We start from the raw sequence: 16,817 nt of genomic DNA, 5'->3' as shown, positions 1-16,817 counted from the left end.
TCGACAAGGCAATTATTTTGCTAGCTTCTGGCTTTTTGACTATTCTTTTGCAAATACTGATGGATGTTATGGGCTGACAGTGTTGTTTTTTTTTTCTCTCGAAAGTGTCTAGAATTCTGAAGTATCTTAACCATTCAAATTCACTTTTTCAGAACAGGAGAATCCCCCATTCAAGGGATTAAAAAATATCATTCACACATTTGTGTTTTCTCCAAAGGTAGCCAGGATCCCAGCTGAGACAACTTGGGAGGTAGACCAAGACTTTGGCAGGGGATCTTCATTCAACCCTTTTGTTGACTTCCAATATATAAAGCTTAAAATGCTTTACCAGAAGCTTTTTTGTGAAAGATCAGTTACTCACAACGGTTAAAATTTTAGGAATGGGAAGTTTATTAGTCTGAAAAGCTCTGACCATCACACAAGACCGTGTTATTCCCTACTTCGATCATGTATTTCTTTCTTTCATGAATTCTAAAGATGCCAGAAATTTTCTCAAGAGAAATTTCTTTCATATTGCGGATAATACATTGCAGATGAATGAATATCAATGCAAATCAGCACCAGCATTGATTTAAAAAAAACACGATGCAATTTATAAGAACTTATGTCTGCTGCACAATCGTGTACTTTATTTACAATATAAAAAATGAATTGTCTTATAACTAAATCTTATTAATAATATCTGATTTTGAAACAAATAAATTTGATTAAAATGTTATAAGTTATACACTGCTGAGGATAAATAGAAATAAGCAATGTCCTTTTCCCAAAACATATTAATAATAATATATTCCTCCTGAAGCATCTTTGTCCAAAGGCTACATTGCAACCACTTACATTTCATGATGCTCACAAAGAAGCTTAATTTAATAAGATGTATCTAAAAACTATAAACTAGCTTTTATTTTTAAATATAAACAGTGACATTCGAAAACAGGAAGTACTCACAGCTCAAAGCACCAACATGATTCCTGCAAGAGTGGGAAAATACAAATTATGCCTATATAATACATCTCGATGGAAAGAAACCAATACACAGTGTCTTATTAGCTGCTCAAAGTGAATTAAACCTATTTACATTGATATAGGCGTGATTCTGAAATTTTACATTCGTGCGCAGAAATACGCTATAAAACCATATGAAATTTTGCATTAAGCATTTGATAAATTTCTTTATCTGCAATCGACAATGTTTCTCTGCTGAAATCCAAACGATTCTGAAAACATCCGAAGAAAAAGGAATTGATTTACTTAATGATTGGCATTTATAGCAATGACGAATATTCAATAATGCTATTTATTATTTGGCTCAAAATGAAGAGAACGTGGGTCAAATGCGTTATGGATGCCTTAATTCTTTGAGACATATATTTTCCTATATGAAATGAGAGGTTCAAAATGACCATTTTCCTGGGTTAGAGATTGCTTTTAAGAATTCAGATAAGAGTTTTAGAAACCGAATCGCTAACTCAGACACGTTCATCAGATGCTACAAATAATTTGGGACAATTACATAACAATCAAATAATATCCGGCAGCCATTATTCACTAATTATATCAGATATCATACATTCTGTAAAAGAGTAGCTATTTAGAAAATACATTTATCCCCTCCTCCCCAGAGTACTCTGTTAGTACAACAATCAACAAAGTAAGCATGGATGCTTCAATATATCATACAAATGAGATCATCTCCAAACCAGAGAGAGAAGTCTCCCAAAAACTTTCTCGCTTACTCTTTAATAAAATTGTTATCCCAGAAAACGTCTTGTATGGCATTGGAGGTACAAAAGTTAGGAAATATAACCTTTGGCTTGAATATGGCATTATTACCGAATCTATCATGTAATCTTTGGCGATTAATTCATAGATTGCGGTTAAAAGTATCCGAAATCGAATTTGTGTTTTAGACGCGTTTTCGCAATCGATTAAAACAAAAAAATTGACACAGAACTACAGTTGTAGTAACAAAATTCCGTACTAAAGCTTATATATTTAAGTCATTATGTCTTTGAGTTATCACATGTACATGTTTCTGAAAGTACAGACCGACAGATGGTCAAAATTTGAAAGGTGTCTGGACTATAATGTTAATTTTATGTATTGAATTTTAGCTATCTAGCTCACTTTTATATTGTTGTTGTTTATAATGGCACTTGCCATGGACAAGCTCGCTGACGAAGTCAGCGATTTTAAGCAAAGGGAGCGTCTCTTGTTTTAGTAGCGCCAACTAGGGCCAAAAGTACGTCTTAGCTACTCACGCATAACATTCACTTGCACAGCCCCTTTTTACAGGGGGGCACATTCACGCATCTCACATATAGAACAGTTGAAAAACAACCATGCCCGAACCGGGACTCGAACCCAGGACGCCCAGATCACGAGGAAGACGCGCTACCCCTATGCCAGGGTGCCGGCTTTTATATTGTAGTTGTGTTAAATTATATTCGAATAACCGGGCAGATAGACGTCTGAGCAGATTTTACACAAAATTTGATAGAAATCTCCAAATTTGGTGTAAAGATCATCCGTCATCGGTCAAATTTCATCTGTCTAGATCAAATCGTTTTTTACTTATGTTTGTCATGGACAGACAGATGGACATTTTCCAAAAATGTGTTTTTCGAACTCAGGGAGATCTAAAACAGCGAGATTCGTCAAAATCTCAAGTTCGAATTTTTTTGACGATTACTATATTTTCTCTATACTACGTATTGGAGAAAGCAAATATCCTAAACAGTAATGCATTAAATTGAAATCCGAATTGTTCGGCAATGGCTGCAAAATTACAGTCTTTCTACGCTGCTGACCAGAGATCAACACGAGACTCGTTAATAAAACCATGAACTGGGGACATAAAAGAATATCACAAAAGAATGGAATAAATATGAACGCGGGAAGGTTGACATTCGATTACAATCTCTATCCCATTTTGCGGTATCCCCTACTTCCCCATCATCCTAGAGCAGCTGCTCTACAGAGCAGCTATGAAATTCATCTAACAATTGGCGGGGGACAGGATCCCTTGAGAGTGTGTATGGCAAAGTTCGTATAATGAAATGCGGTTAATCCAGAGGAATAAAGCAGGGCCGTTTGTTTACGGTCGAGGGTTGGTAACTTTTCCAGTGAAAGTCACTCCAAATCTGGAGTGGGGTTTTGATTTCAGTCGATCTTGTAAACAGAGGTGTTCTTTTTCAGATGTTTGTCTGAAAAACAATATGTTGAAGTATATGCATTGTTGATAACCAGTTATCCGAATTCATTAGAAGTGATTAAATGGTTAAAAAAAAAAGGGTAGTTACGAAACGTTTTTAATTTTGGTAAATTTAATAATGCAATAAATTAAAATAATATTATATAATTTTAAAATAAATAAATAATGTTACATAATTTTAAAATGGAAAATTTCTTTTTTTTTTCTAAAATATTATATATCACTAATTTATTGAACTATCAAAAATGTTTCGTCTGATCATTTTCTGTCATTTCTCATCCAAAATATTTCAATGTTGCAAGAGATTATAAACGGTCGAAGGATAAATCACTTAATTTTTATTTGTTAAAGATCCTTTTGATTCTTATTTAAATACTTTAAAAAAATTTTGTTGTTGTTGCTCATGAATCGATAGGGTTGCTTGAAATTTTTATCAGATAGAACCTCTGAAATAAAACAAGACTTCACTTTTGAATTTCACTTAAAATAAGATCACATTCATTAATTTTCGGAATCCCAAAAATATTTATAAACTTTACTATTCCGTATCATAACATAAGATAATACTTAAGTAAACCTTCTACAGTTTAGATAATTCATTTCTAAATACCAACAAAAACTTCTCATTTGTTCAGTAAGAGTTTGAATTGCCTCTATTTTACTTTCTCGTATACAAAGTATTGTAATCACCAAAAAGATTTGAACTCAAGATTTTGACGAACTTTCACAGTTCAGATCGTGAATCCGAAAAATACTTTTTGGAAGTACATCTATTCGTCTGTCTGCATGCAATTACAATAACTCAAAGCCCTTTGAGCTGAACGTATGAAATTTTATACATGTTCTGTACTCCAAATGTGTAGATTTCTGTCATATTTGGAATGAAATCTATTCTGAAGAATTCTATGTTTGGCTGTCAGAGTACACGTGAATACGATAATTACAAAATATTAAGAAACATATATATATATAATTTGGTACACAGTTTTATAATGCAAAATATAGATCTGTATCAAATTTCTAATGAAATCTGTCAGGAGATAGAGGGTTTGTACTTTTGTAATGCGGTAATTAAAAAAATACAATTTAGGTAAATGAAATTTAGTTTACAATTTTAACATCCAAAAACCAAATTCTCCAGAAAAATCCAGAAAAGAAAACAAAGAAAGAAGTAAATGAAAGACCATCTGTCTGTCTGTTCATTTACATATACGTAACGAGATCATTCAGAATAGCAGTGACTTGAATATATGAAATTTGGGGAGTGATTTTGTGACTACAATTGTAATTCAGGGTCAAATTCTGGTTTTAGCTCAACACATTTTTTTTAATCATCGTGTTCACAGATAGACAGACATATTTTTTTTTCCACTTAGGGAGATTAGAAACGTCATCCGCATTTCAAGGAAGAATTTTTTGGCTTGAATTTTCTCCAAATTCTGTAAATTGTTTGAAAGCAAAAAATATTGCTTCTTCTTTATGATTGTTAGATGATTTTGAGTCTTTTAAAGAGTTTTATAGTTTCATTTGTAATTATATAGTTAAGGAAAATAATCAATTAGTTGGCTTAAAGGCAGAAATCAAGCATGAAAACCAAATTCTAAATGTTAAATTAAATGCTTAATTGCTATCATTGTAATGAATTCTACTAACTCATCACAAAAAATGTTAAATAGTGTCCTTTTTTTCCTCGTTATACTGAAATTTTGGGACAATGTTAAAATGATGGCTGTAAAAAGAGTGAAGAAGTATTTTTATAAGACTATTGTAAAGCCGTGGAATCCACATCTTCCGCATGATTGACATTTAAATCCGGGAGAAGCAAACGTCCCGCGAGAGTCCGTTTCTACCACCCGAGAAGAGCACGACAGTCACCGAAGGATTTGAAACCCCGACGGTCGGTGAAATGCATGCCGCGACCGGAACGAGCGACTGTCCGCTAAGAATTCGTAAGTGGGACAACTTCTTTCTCCGAAAGATAAAGCATAGATTTATATTTTGAATAAATTACGATGATAGATATTAAGACTCTTTGAGTTTCTAGGAGTTTTATCAGGTGAAATTATGAAATTATTTTATCTGACTACGAACGAAAAAAAAAATATATAAATTTTACAAATGCTAATGAAAATAAAATTATAATAAAAACCAAGTGTGTAAACGAATCAGGAAACGCAAGATAATTATATCTAAAATTACGTATTATAATACTTTAGTATTAATAATTAACTTTAAATAATAAATAAAAAGTAAAATTTTGACTACTTCGACGGACTTTCAAAGCTTTAAATGCTTAAGCACTTTTTTTTATAGAAAAGTTATAAAAAATTTCTTACATTTGTTCCAATGTAATGTTCCAACCAATGTAATTTCTTTCAAATTAATATTAATATTGAAAATCATTTACTGCTCAACAAAACTTTTTTAATAAGATTTTTGACTTACAAGTTTAAAATTAAAAAAATATATATATCATCCAAGAAATTTTCTGGGCACTTATTAATAAATGTTGATATTTTTATTTATTTTTTCTTCTATTTTGATAAGAAACTATTGATAAAGGTATCATGGGATAAATTATCTTGTGAATCTGAACATCCGAGTCTTGCTATGTTATAAATGACGTTATTTCCAGATTAGTATTTGGAGCTCAAATTCCAATAAATATTCCATTAAGGATAATTTTTTGCTGTTTGTTTTTCGCGATTTGTTTTTTCAAAAAACAATATAATAAATGAAATGCCAAAATTTCAAGTTACCGGTTATACGAAAAGTAGTTAAATCACACATGATGGAATAAAAAAATTCATTCATTATTTTGTTTGAAATAACTACACTAACGAAAACTTATTTCAAAACATTTTAAAGCAGAATTATTGTATACAACACAGGATTTTTTGTGTGCACATTTTATTAAAAATTCAATGAATTAACAATTTACTGTTAACTTATATCGTATTTTATTTCTGTTCGAGGAAGGTGAACTTCATTTTTTTACTTTTTTTGAATTGCTGTTCAATCTTTAATCAATATGAAACAAATGAATGAAAAAAAAAAGAATATTTATAGAATCTTATTAAAATCGATGTAGTTAATAATTTCTTGTTGATTGGTTATTTTATTGCTTTAAGTTTCTTTTTATAATTTTTTTTAAAAAAAATCCATGCTTAATCGTTAATCAATTATTATGAAATGAAATGAACGAAAAAAAAATTATTTGTATAATTTTGTTAAAAATATGACCCAACTAACGATTTATTGTTGATTGGTATCGTATATCAGCGGTTTAGTTTCTTTTTACAAATGAAATGTTGTTCATTTACCTTTTTTTTAATTGCTGCTCAATTGTTAATCAACCATTATGAAAGCAAATACATGAAAGGTATTTGCAGAATTATGCTAATTTTATTGAATGATACATTTGTAGAAATGTATTAAAAGTAATTTATTTAGGTAATAATCTATTTAAAAGTTTAAACTAATTAGTTTTAACTAATTTGTTGTTAGTTTATGTTTTATTTTATAATTGTAACTTTCTTTTACAAAATTAATATCGTTTATCTAGATTTTTATTAAAAAAATTGCTGTTCAATTATTAATCAAACATCATAAACGCAAATGCAGGGTAAGGATTATTATAGTATTTTGTCCAAAATCTGAAGAAATTAAATGTTTTTAACTGAAATTTTGTTTTATTGGTTAGGTTAGGTTTTATTAATTAGGTTTTCTTTGCCTCAAAAGTAATATTGGTTAATTAATTTTTATTATTGTTAATGTTCAATCTTTAATAAGCTAATATGAAAGCATGCTAATAAAATATTTTAAATGCGAAATTTGCAATTAAATTTGAAGTTGTAAATTAAAACTAACTGGCACATAATTTGTTTTTCGCTTGTTATTAAAACAGCGAAATAATATTTTCAGCCATCATCCATTAAAAAAATTAAAACATGTGCTACAAAATTTAAGGTTCCATTTACATTTGCTGAAATAGCAGTTCATGTTATATATATTGGAAACATTTTTATGGAATTTTGAGTCTTAAGATAAAATTTGAATTTGAAGGTTTTGTCTTGTTGTTTCGTATCCCTGGAATGAGTATATACTGAAACAGATTGAAGTTTTTAGGAATTTGTAAGCACTACCACTGGAAATGTTCTTAAAATCATCAATATTAATTCCACAGGACCATAAATTTTTTTTACATAAAAAGAAAGGAATATTGCAATAAAAGAATTCTTTTTTTACTATATGAGAAATCTGATATACGAAATAACTATTGTTCTCATTTTTTAAGGATAACCCTTTTTAGATTTCTTTTCTGACCAATATTTTGCATCAAGAGAACTCTTTATTGGTTTTTCAAGGTTTATTTTTCAAGGTTTATTTTTATTTATTTTTTTATTAAGTCATAAATTTTTGAAAATTTCTGATTTCTATCTTTTTTTTAATAGCTTAAGTTTGTCTTTTAGTAAATAAATCATTGGAATTAATTTTTTAATTTTTGCTTGTATTTGTGCATTTGGGGTTGCAAAATCATTTTTTTTTTTTTTTTTGACAGTGTCAGATTTCTGGCTTCTTAAAATGAAAGTTTCCAAATATCTAAAGTGTTTGTATAGTTTGAATTAAATAAATACTATTTCAAGTTATTTCCAGCCTAATATATTTAAAGTCAATCATCTTTGACGATTAGCATTTTCATTGGCACTGTTGGTTGTATTACATTTAATTCTTGAATTTCAATTAATTCTCTTAAGTTCAACGTGATATTCAGAGTTCCCTAAACAAATATTTTAAACTGTGGTAAAACACTGTAGCTACATAGTTTTAATATCTTTACACTTGTTCTGTTTGCTGTGTACTGATACCTTTTAAATGAAGTTAAAATGCAGGCTTTCACATTTACATAAAAAATACTCAATTATCCGTGGCATTTAACATTTAATTGTATTTTCTCCTATACTATGATATAATATCGCTCCTTTATTCTTCAAGTAAAGTTAATGATTTTGGGATTAAAATGGTTCCGCACGATTTAATTATGGTAGGTTTTTTTTAATAAATTTCCATCATTTTAACATGATCATTTTTTCAACGTGTTGAGGAAAGCATATTAGTATTGCCACTGAAACGAATATCCAAATTCAGTATATTAGCATATGGTAAAACTTGTAATCCAGATTGAAAGATGTCGGTAAAAAATTAAATTATGTGAAATTTTAGAAAAGTTTTCGTTAACTGAGACTTCCTCCTCACCGGAAAAATATTTATTTGAAGAAACAAAATAAAAATTAACTATGACATTGCCAATAAATGTTCTAAACAAAATCTTTTTTTTTTTTTTTTTACTTTTAATAATAGACAAGAAACACGTGACTGGATATTTGTATGAACAACAAAAAAAAAGAGTTGGTCTTTATCAGCAATAATGAAAAATATTGTTGCAAGTTATACATAGGAGTTATCATAATTTAAGGGAATATTGGTGAAAATAAATAAGTGCAATTGAAAAGATAATTTAATAATTTTGAGATCATGTAAGTTATTTTCATGCCATAATATTTTTTAATGTTATAGTGAAAAAAAATCAAAATTTCTCTTATTCATTAATTGATAAAAATTAATACAATCGAAGCGTATTTCCACTGTCCAAATTATGTTAATACCAGATTGATATCTGTAAGTCCAATGGTGTGTACTCGGAATATTTTTAATAAACAGACATGTACTTTCAATTTTATTTTTATCAGCGATGATAATTTTACCCGAGTATAATCTGAACAGTTAATGAAATAGAAGGAATGATAGTTCTCACGTTTTATTTTTTTTAAGAAGTCAATATGAAAATATTCCCACGCTTTTTTACCAATGGAAGATAACGCACTCGCGGGTGGTTAATGGTTTTCAATTAGATAGCTCGAACCCAGTGTCTTGCAGTTTGTCGTGATTGATGGCCGTGGCGAACCACCTTCTGATGATGCATCCACTAGCTATGCCTCTGTGTAATTGAAAACGACAACAAATCAGCGAGCATCCATTGTTATGATGAGATGTTTAGGCTATCAATGGGGAAGTGAAAAGGAAGGAAAGAAGTAGAAAATGGGTTAGTATATGTTTACGGATGAGCATCATTTGTGTCAACAATTCTAACTCTCAGTAATTAACATCGCAATATAAGCATAATTTTTTTTTAATATAGGGATGATTCAATTTCTCTGTGAACAGCAATCGCCACATAATTGAAAAGTTTTTGTTTAAGAGCACATTGTAAATATACACGTTACTCTAGTTTTCGTAATGTAATTGCTGATAGAAAAAGGCAATTGACATGGTAATTTTTTTGAATAGCGCGTTAAAATATTTAATTTATTTCTGATAAAACCGATGACTGTAATAAAATTGGTCTTTTTTCCTACTCAAATAGCGCAACTCCTCTCTTTCGAAATTAATGTTTTCTTTGATAATATTTTAATGAAAAGCGCAATTCAAAGATTTAGAACTACTGGGATGCTTAGAATCCGGCGTAGCTTCGTTTCCATAATTGTAAAGATCTTTTTAACACTTGTAACAATTGCATCGTATAAAAATCCAGTCATATTGTTAATATATTGGCATTAATAACTTAACGTGAACACTAAATGGGAGAAATCATTAAATAGAATAAAAGATATTTCTTGTAAACATTTATTGCATTTTGAATTCTAATGTGATACAATTAAATATTTATTAGATTGATATTAAGTTAAAACATATATAACTCACTGTATTTTATTACTTTTCTCTTACTGAGATCACTTAATTTCTCACTGTCTTCATAAAAAGTTAGCTGGAAAAATCATACCGGTCTTCTTTTTTTTTTTTTTTTTATTTATCCAACATGAGATTCTAGTATCAGATTAATGTTTTAATTGTTTTGGTTTTTCCTAATTGAGTGAGAGATAACTTTAAAGGAACTTCAGGAAAACCAAATCAAAAGAAATTTGATTAATGGTTAAACTTTGAAGATTCCAAAACTTCCGTATTATTCCAAGAAGGATGCAATTAATAATATTGATGTCTAACAATCCTTTATAGATAACAAAATCAAACAGAAAATTTTAGATCAATTTTCTGATTAGCATCATATTTTTATTTATATTATATATACTACACATTCCAGTTATTATGATTATCTTCCTCGCTTAAGCAAACAATTAACCAATTAAGGTGATTAATTGTCACTATAAAATAGATTAGCTTGTTTTAGTTTATAATAGAAATTATCCACTCTGTTAAATCGCTTTATTTTAAATGTCGTGTAATAAGAATAAAACATTTGTGGTCTTAATATAACAGCGTTACTTTCGTTTTCATATTGATTTCTTTATTTATATACTCAATTTTATATACTTTAAATTTGTTTTGGTCTTTGCTAGCAACTTTATACTCATTTTTGGAAAAAGAAATTAACTCTATTTTGATTAATGAGACAGAGGAGGAAAATTTTGGGTGAAAAAAAAATTCCTATATAGTAATTTATTTAATAAATGGAAAATGTCCGCCTTATATCCTTTAACTTAAGAAGAAATTTATTAATGAGGATTTAAATTTGATAAGACCGACTTTATTCGAATCAAGAGCTATTTAATGTATTTATCACAATAACATATTAAGAATGCATGTAGCTTTATCTGGTATTTTTTTTAACACAAATTACAAAAATGCATATCAAGGAATATGTCACAATGATGACAACAAAAACTTTAAATATTTTGAAAATAATAATAATAAACACTATCGAAGTATTATTCGCATATTTTGGCATTCAAAACACTTAATAAAATTGCTTCCGATTTATTATTTTTTTTTCCGATTACTTCCATCTTTTCCTATTATTTTCAGTCTCTTAATAAAGTGTTATATGCGAGGTAATTAACATTCTACATGGAAAAAAAATTCTCTTTCCATATAACTTTTATTCAAAAAAATTATGCTAATTAAATTTAGTAAAACTGAATTAAAATCATTTTTTGAATACATATACTTTTAGGGAATAAATTATATAAGAATATGTTATGCAATACAATACCATTTAAATATTAAACCTGCATAAAATAAATATTTGATCATTTTGAAGAAACAAAAGCATTCACTCTCAGTGTTTTCACTGTATATTCCTTTTCAAAAATATGGAAATTTTCCTAAATTTCTGGATAAGATTTTTTATACTTTAATTTAATATAATAATAAGTATCTTAATAATTAGTCAATGTTAGTTAGATACTGAAATCTATAAAATTCGAAGTTAGTTGGAAATGGCGTGAAAAAAAATCAATGCTCATATTTCAAGAAGTCAATCAAGTGATAGCTATAAATTTAGTTTCAACGGTAACGTAGTTTAAATATAAAAGATAAAACATTGCCGGTTTTTGGCTTGAAAAGACCCTCAGCTATTTGTCATGTGAGAACGTCTTAAAAATCCAGTTAAATAGTACATTTAATATATATAATCTTTAGTCGGACAATTTTTTGAAGGGTGGGGGGAGGCTCGCCGCCCCCAAGAAAGTGGGAGTGTATATAGCTAATACTTGAAATTCATTTAAGTATACATACGTAAAAAATGAAAAAGTCAAAATTTTCAGAATTATTTTTTTCTCGTGTTTTGAAATGTAATTGAAATTATCGTTGTTTAAGACATCCGATTTCATATTTGTTAAAGTCAGCCAATTACTAAAATGCATTTGGAGTAATTCAAATTATTTTTTAAAAAATCTTCCAAAATTTTTATGATAATCTTTCTGCTTTTAAATTTCAAATTATGCTGATTTGGGCCGACAAAATAAATAAAAAAATAGGTTTGTAGTAGATCTTGAACAACAGCCGCTATTTGTGTGGAATAAAGTTTATCCAATCATTTTTGTGCCTTATTTTGTTACGACAAACCTATGCATTCTTTTTACGCCCCCTTCCCCCCTTTCCATCTTTTCTCTTTTTATTAATTACCATTATCTACTCTAGAAAACTTTTTTCATAAAATATTCTTTTCGTTCCCGCTTTGTTAATCGCAGACTCATAGCTTCCCCAATCCTATTTCCCTAACTCGATTTTGTGCCCTAAAGCCAGTTAGTTGCTTGTGACTTACTTCCTCTGCTCAACTGACAAACTAACTTTTCGATATACTGACGCATACTCAAGAGTTCCATGGAGTAATAATAATGCTGTAGCTAATTACTTTTTTTTTGTTAGTCTTTCCGATGTTTTGTTATGCTGTAGATATAATTAGGAGAAACTGGATTTTAAATTCTTTGATAATGTGATATTTGTATAATTATTCGAGTGTTGTGACTTGATTTTATTACTCCAGTGTTCCAAAATTGCAGCTCACTATCTTTGAAGGTTTTAATTAGATGATTCATTATTAATTTCATAGAACTGTAAATAATGTATGCTAAGAACTTCCACTAGCGAATTTTCTATTTAATGAACTTTAATTCCCATCTGTTTGTAAGTGTGATAACATAGAAAACCATTGAGATAAAAAAAAAAGTTTTTTAAAAAATCCTTATAGTTTCTATATTTTTTACATCAGCCCGAAAGTATTGGTTTGAATTTATTTTATAATTAACTTTTCTTGCTGCAATATAGATCAAACAAAGGACAATTTTAGCTTGGATAAGATTGATTTTAAAAAGCCTAGAATGGCGTTAACTTAACATACTTACTTATTTATTTTCATTTTATTCTTACGATAAATGAACGTAATAAATTATCCTCACTTTAAAAAAAATAATAATACATTTTTTTTTTTATGACAACCAGTATGGAAAGAATCCAGATATAACATTTCTATACCTGAATTTATTGTAAAAATAGATTACCAAAAATAATTTCATGCATAAGACGCACTGCTTAAAGTGAAACAAAAAGTAAAGCAAAGATAATAGCGTTTAAATTATTTAAAGATATATGTGCAAATTTTTAAAGTTTCATAAAAGTCTGTTTTATTGGCAGGTCTCAATTTTTCAATTAAAACAAATGTGACTTTTTTTCTTTCTTACATCCTCTGAAGAAGATCGCATTAGTTTTTACAATTTCAATACGTTTCAAAGGGTTCGCAGTTACAGAAACAATCCCCAAGTTTTAAGATGTATGTTTTAAACTTGATCCTATATTTTTAAACCTTTACAAGAATCTTTTCACGCAACTTGTTTCATTGCAAACCGAATTAATTAATATTGCTGTGGACAAAAAGGGAAGTATTCCCTGAAGTAAACGTAAACAACAAGGAATTATCCATTTTGAATGGAAACATTTAACTCAGCATATCTTAACTGAATGACATTCGATTTCAACTTAATTATAAAAATCTTTAAAAAAAATCGAAGTATTTTATACGCGAATACGAAAATTTGTCTAGTTGCATGAGATTGATGAAATATAGTATATTCATAGATAAGTAATTTTTTTAATACTATTCGGTGAATAATAACTGCCAACTGTAAATTTCAGAATATAGTTAGAAATAAAAGAATGTTCCGAAATACTCATTCATTCATAACCCTTTGTTTTTACTATCACATCGCACATTTTAAATGATTTCACAAAATGGAAATCCAAATTATTAAATATAAAGAATTGAGAAAATTGATAATATACTCAGAGAAGGTGGCAATGTTATTTTTAAGGATATGATTCTAAAAGTGTATGATTTTCAGGATGACAAGTTGATCGCATGATATCTAACTTCAACATGTCCGAAGTAAAAATCAAATCCTGTCTCAGCTAGTATAGGCCCACCCTTGAAGTAAGTCGAAAATTGATGACCAAATGTCAGTGAGCACTGAAGCGAGAATGAAATCCCTTGGTCAGTACTTTCGAACAAAGGTACTCATCGACTTCTTGAAGTTAAGCCTCCCGGGGTAGTACCAGGTGGGAATTTACTTTACTATTCATTGTATTATGTTAAAGGGGCATTCAGTGTGTACAGAAAATAAAAAAGTTAACATTTCTTTGGGGTTGTAAGGAGAATTTTTCGCATAATTTCAGTTTTTGAAAAGTAATCGTAGATTTAAAATTTCATTGCAATTATGCTGCTAAATTCGGAGCATTATTAAAATGCGTTTTTTAAAGAAAACAAGTATTATTATCTTCTGGTCAATTCTGAATAATTTTGATATTATAAAGATGAATTTTCGTGTGTACATCGTTTATACAAATCTATAATTTTAAATGAATGTTGGTCAAATTTGATACGATTACTCGGATGTTCCTTCCAAACAATTGAAATATATTAATTAACAATTAAGCGAGTTTTTGTTGTTTTAAAGTTATATTTCTCGAAGTATTATTTATTAAAATTATTTTTACATTATCTTAAATTTCAAAGCTTATATTTTAAAATACATCAATTTTTTTTTTCAACAAAAGTTTTCGATTTCAAAGAGTTTTTTTTAAAAAATTAATTTGATATACAATCTAACAATGTTTTCCTTGTTAATTCAAACTATTTTCATTGATCCACAACTATTCAGTCGCATGCTTTCGCTGCGTTAAAATGAAGATTTTTAATTTTTATTTATTTATTTTACGTCAACTCAGATGTAGGATTTCTACTTCCTCTTTTATTTCCTTATGTATAACCCTTTTTAATCAGTGCATATATTATTTTATAATAGGCTAAATTCATAAAATTCATATTTTTTACTCTTATCAAAAAACAAGGTGAAATTTTAAATAAGCGCATTCCGTACTAATAATTCAACGGCTAGGAAAATCAGTATTCTAAGGGAACAAGGTAATTGTCAAAGACTGCTAGTAAATAAATATAAATAAACATGTACATGTAATTAAATCAAGTGATCCAAGAATTGAAAAATTATTAGTTTTCACATCATGATAATATTAGAAAAATAGCGCTTAAATGTTGAAGAATAAATCAAAATTACCAGGCTTATAAATATTATAAATATTTTTTATTAATTCTCTATTAATTACTTTAAATCCATAAGAAGAAAAAACCGTCAACAAGATAGCATGAAAATTTGATAAACAAATGCAGTAAATCAAATGATATAACTTTTTGGGCTAAAAATAGGACGGCGTGATGTGCTTTGATATAATTTCATTTATCTGATTCATTCAAACAGAATTGTTTTTTTCTTGTGGCAGAAAAAAAATTTATTTATAACAATTATCGTTCAGATTTGTTCTCATTTAAAAATATGTCAATAGAATAAAATCATGCTCTTCTATGAATTTCGTTTCACTCATCGACTTATTGGCAAAATCATTTTGTGGGACTAAAATGCTGTTTGTGCTTTTGACATGTCTATTCCGATCTAGCGAATAAATAAATACATAAAATAAAGTGAATAAAAAATAAAAAAGGCGCTTCAATGTTAATTTAGAAATCATTAAGAAGCCATGCAAATAGTATATATTATGTATAAATTATCATCTATTATTTATTTATTTTTCTACAATAGAAATCAGCAGAATTTACAAATATTCTATTTATTATTATAATCTCAACAAACATAAATAGTTTTGTTTATTTTTAGGATGTTAATTTAATATTTAATTTTAATGGAGCAATTTTATGTACAGTATTTCCTGATGAACCAGATTTATAGAAAGGCAAAACAAAAAAAGGGGGGAGTTGGGAGGGAAACACATACGCACATACAATTAAAATTTCAAACTTTCCATGGAAAAGAAAAACGGGTTGAATTTTTTAATACGTTTCCAAAGTTTTTTAACTTGCAAAAACTTTATATTTCAGCTACCATTAATTTTATTTATTGTCACGCTATCTTCAATTCGTTTTGATTGAAAGTTCATATTTTTTTTCAAATAATAATAACTTTAAAAAAACTCAAAATATGAGGGGGAAAAATATAAATATCTTACCTTTTTTGTTTGTAAATACCAGGCGATTATACTTCGAGCAGCCAAAAAAATAAAAATCTGAATAACTATCGGCATTGGAATGTGCTCTTGCCAGGTTGTGCCGTAGACATCTGAATGGGGTGGCTGCTTTTACAGAAAGTGATCGCCACGTTCTTCGCGACCCTCCTTGGCACCCCCCTCCCCATGAGTGGTCCGTGTTTTCCCTCTCCCCCCACTCCGTATCACTTTTCTGTTTCTCCCACCTTCCGGCAGACGATCTTTCTTCCGGCCCCTCCGATTGGCTGCTCGGAATAATCGCCCCTAACGCCATCTGACAAGTATTAAAATAAGTTGGGCGCTGATTTATTCCGACCTTACCTTTTGTTTTTATGCTTTTTGTTGTACATTCGGATTTTTCAGTTTTTTTTATTCTGATTTTTAATTTTAATATTTTATTTTAGTATTTATTAAAGTAGTTTTTTTTTGCATGTAATTCACTTTTTTTGTGGGGAGGGGGATGCGAAATGAAGTTAAGTTACTACGCAATATAGAAATGAATGAGAACCAAGTTTCCATTAGAACGTCAAAACCAATAAAAGTTGAGAACACTCAATCAATCCTCTTTTTATTTAATGTCATTCTCTTTATTACGTTCTCATCAATGTTGAAAAAATTTAATATTAAGATCAATTTAATTATGCAATACTTCTCAGGATTTTATATTTGTTTTCGATAT

At 28.7% G+C, this 16,817-nt stretch overlaps 1 protein-coding gene across 1 annotated transcript in view; it reads right to left on the bottom strand.

The window, feature by feature from the left end:
• LOC129985330 (uncharacterized) overlaps positions 1-16,274 on the bottom strand; it is a 70,016-nt gene extending 53,742 nt beyond the window's left edge. The window contains exon 1 of the mRNA XM_056095315.1: positions 16,103-16,274. The gene's annotated coding sequence lies outside the window, so the exon portion shown is untranslated. The remainder of the gene's footprint in view (positions 1-16,102) is intronic.
• Between the last annotated feature and the right edge of the window lie 543 nt (positions 16,275-16,817).

The sequence above is a fragment of the Argiope bruennichi genome, chromosome 9 (assembly GCF_947563725.1).
Source record: "Argiope bruennichi chromosome 9, qqArgBrue1.1, whole genome shotgun sequence".
Taxonomy (NCBI): domain Eukaryota; kingdom Metazoa; phylum Arthropoda; class Arachnida; order Araneae; family Araneidae; genus Argiope; species Argiope bruennichi.
The sequence above is the reverse complement of the archived record's forward strand: the minus strand, read 5'-3'. Positions and strand labels throughout refer to the sequence as shown.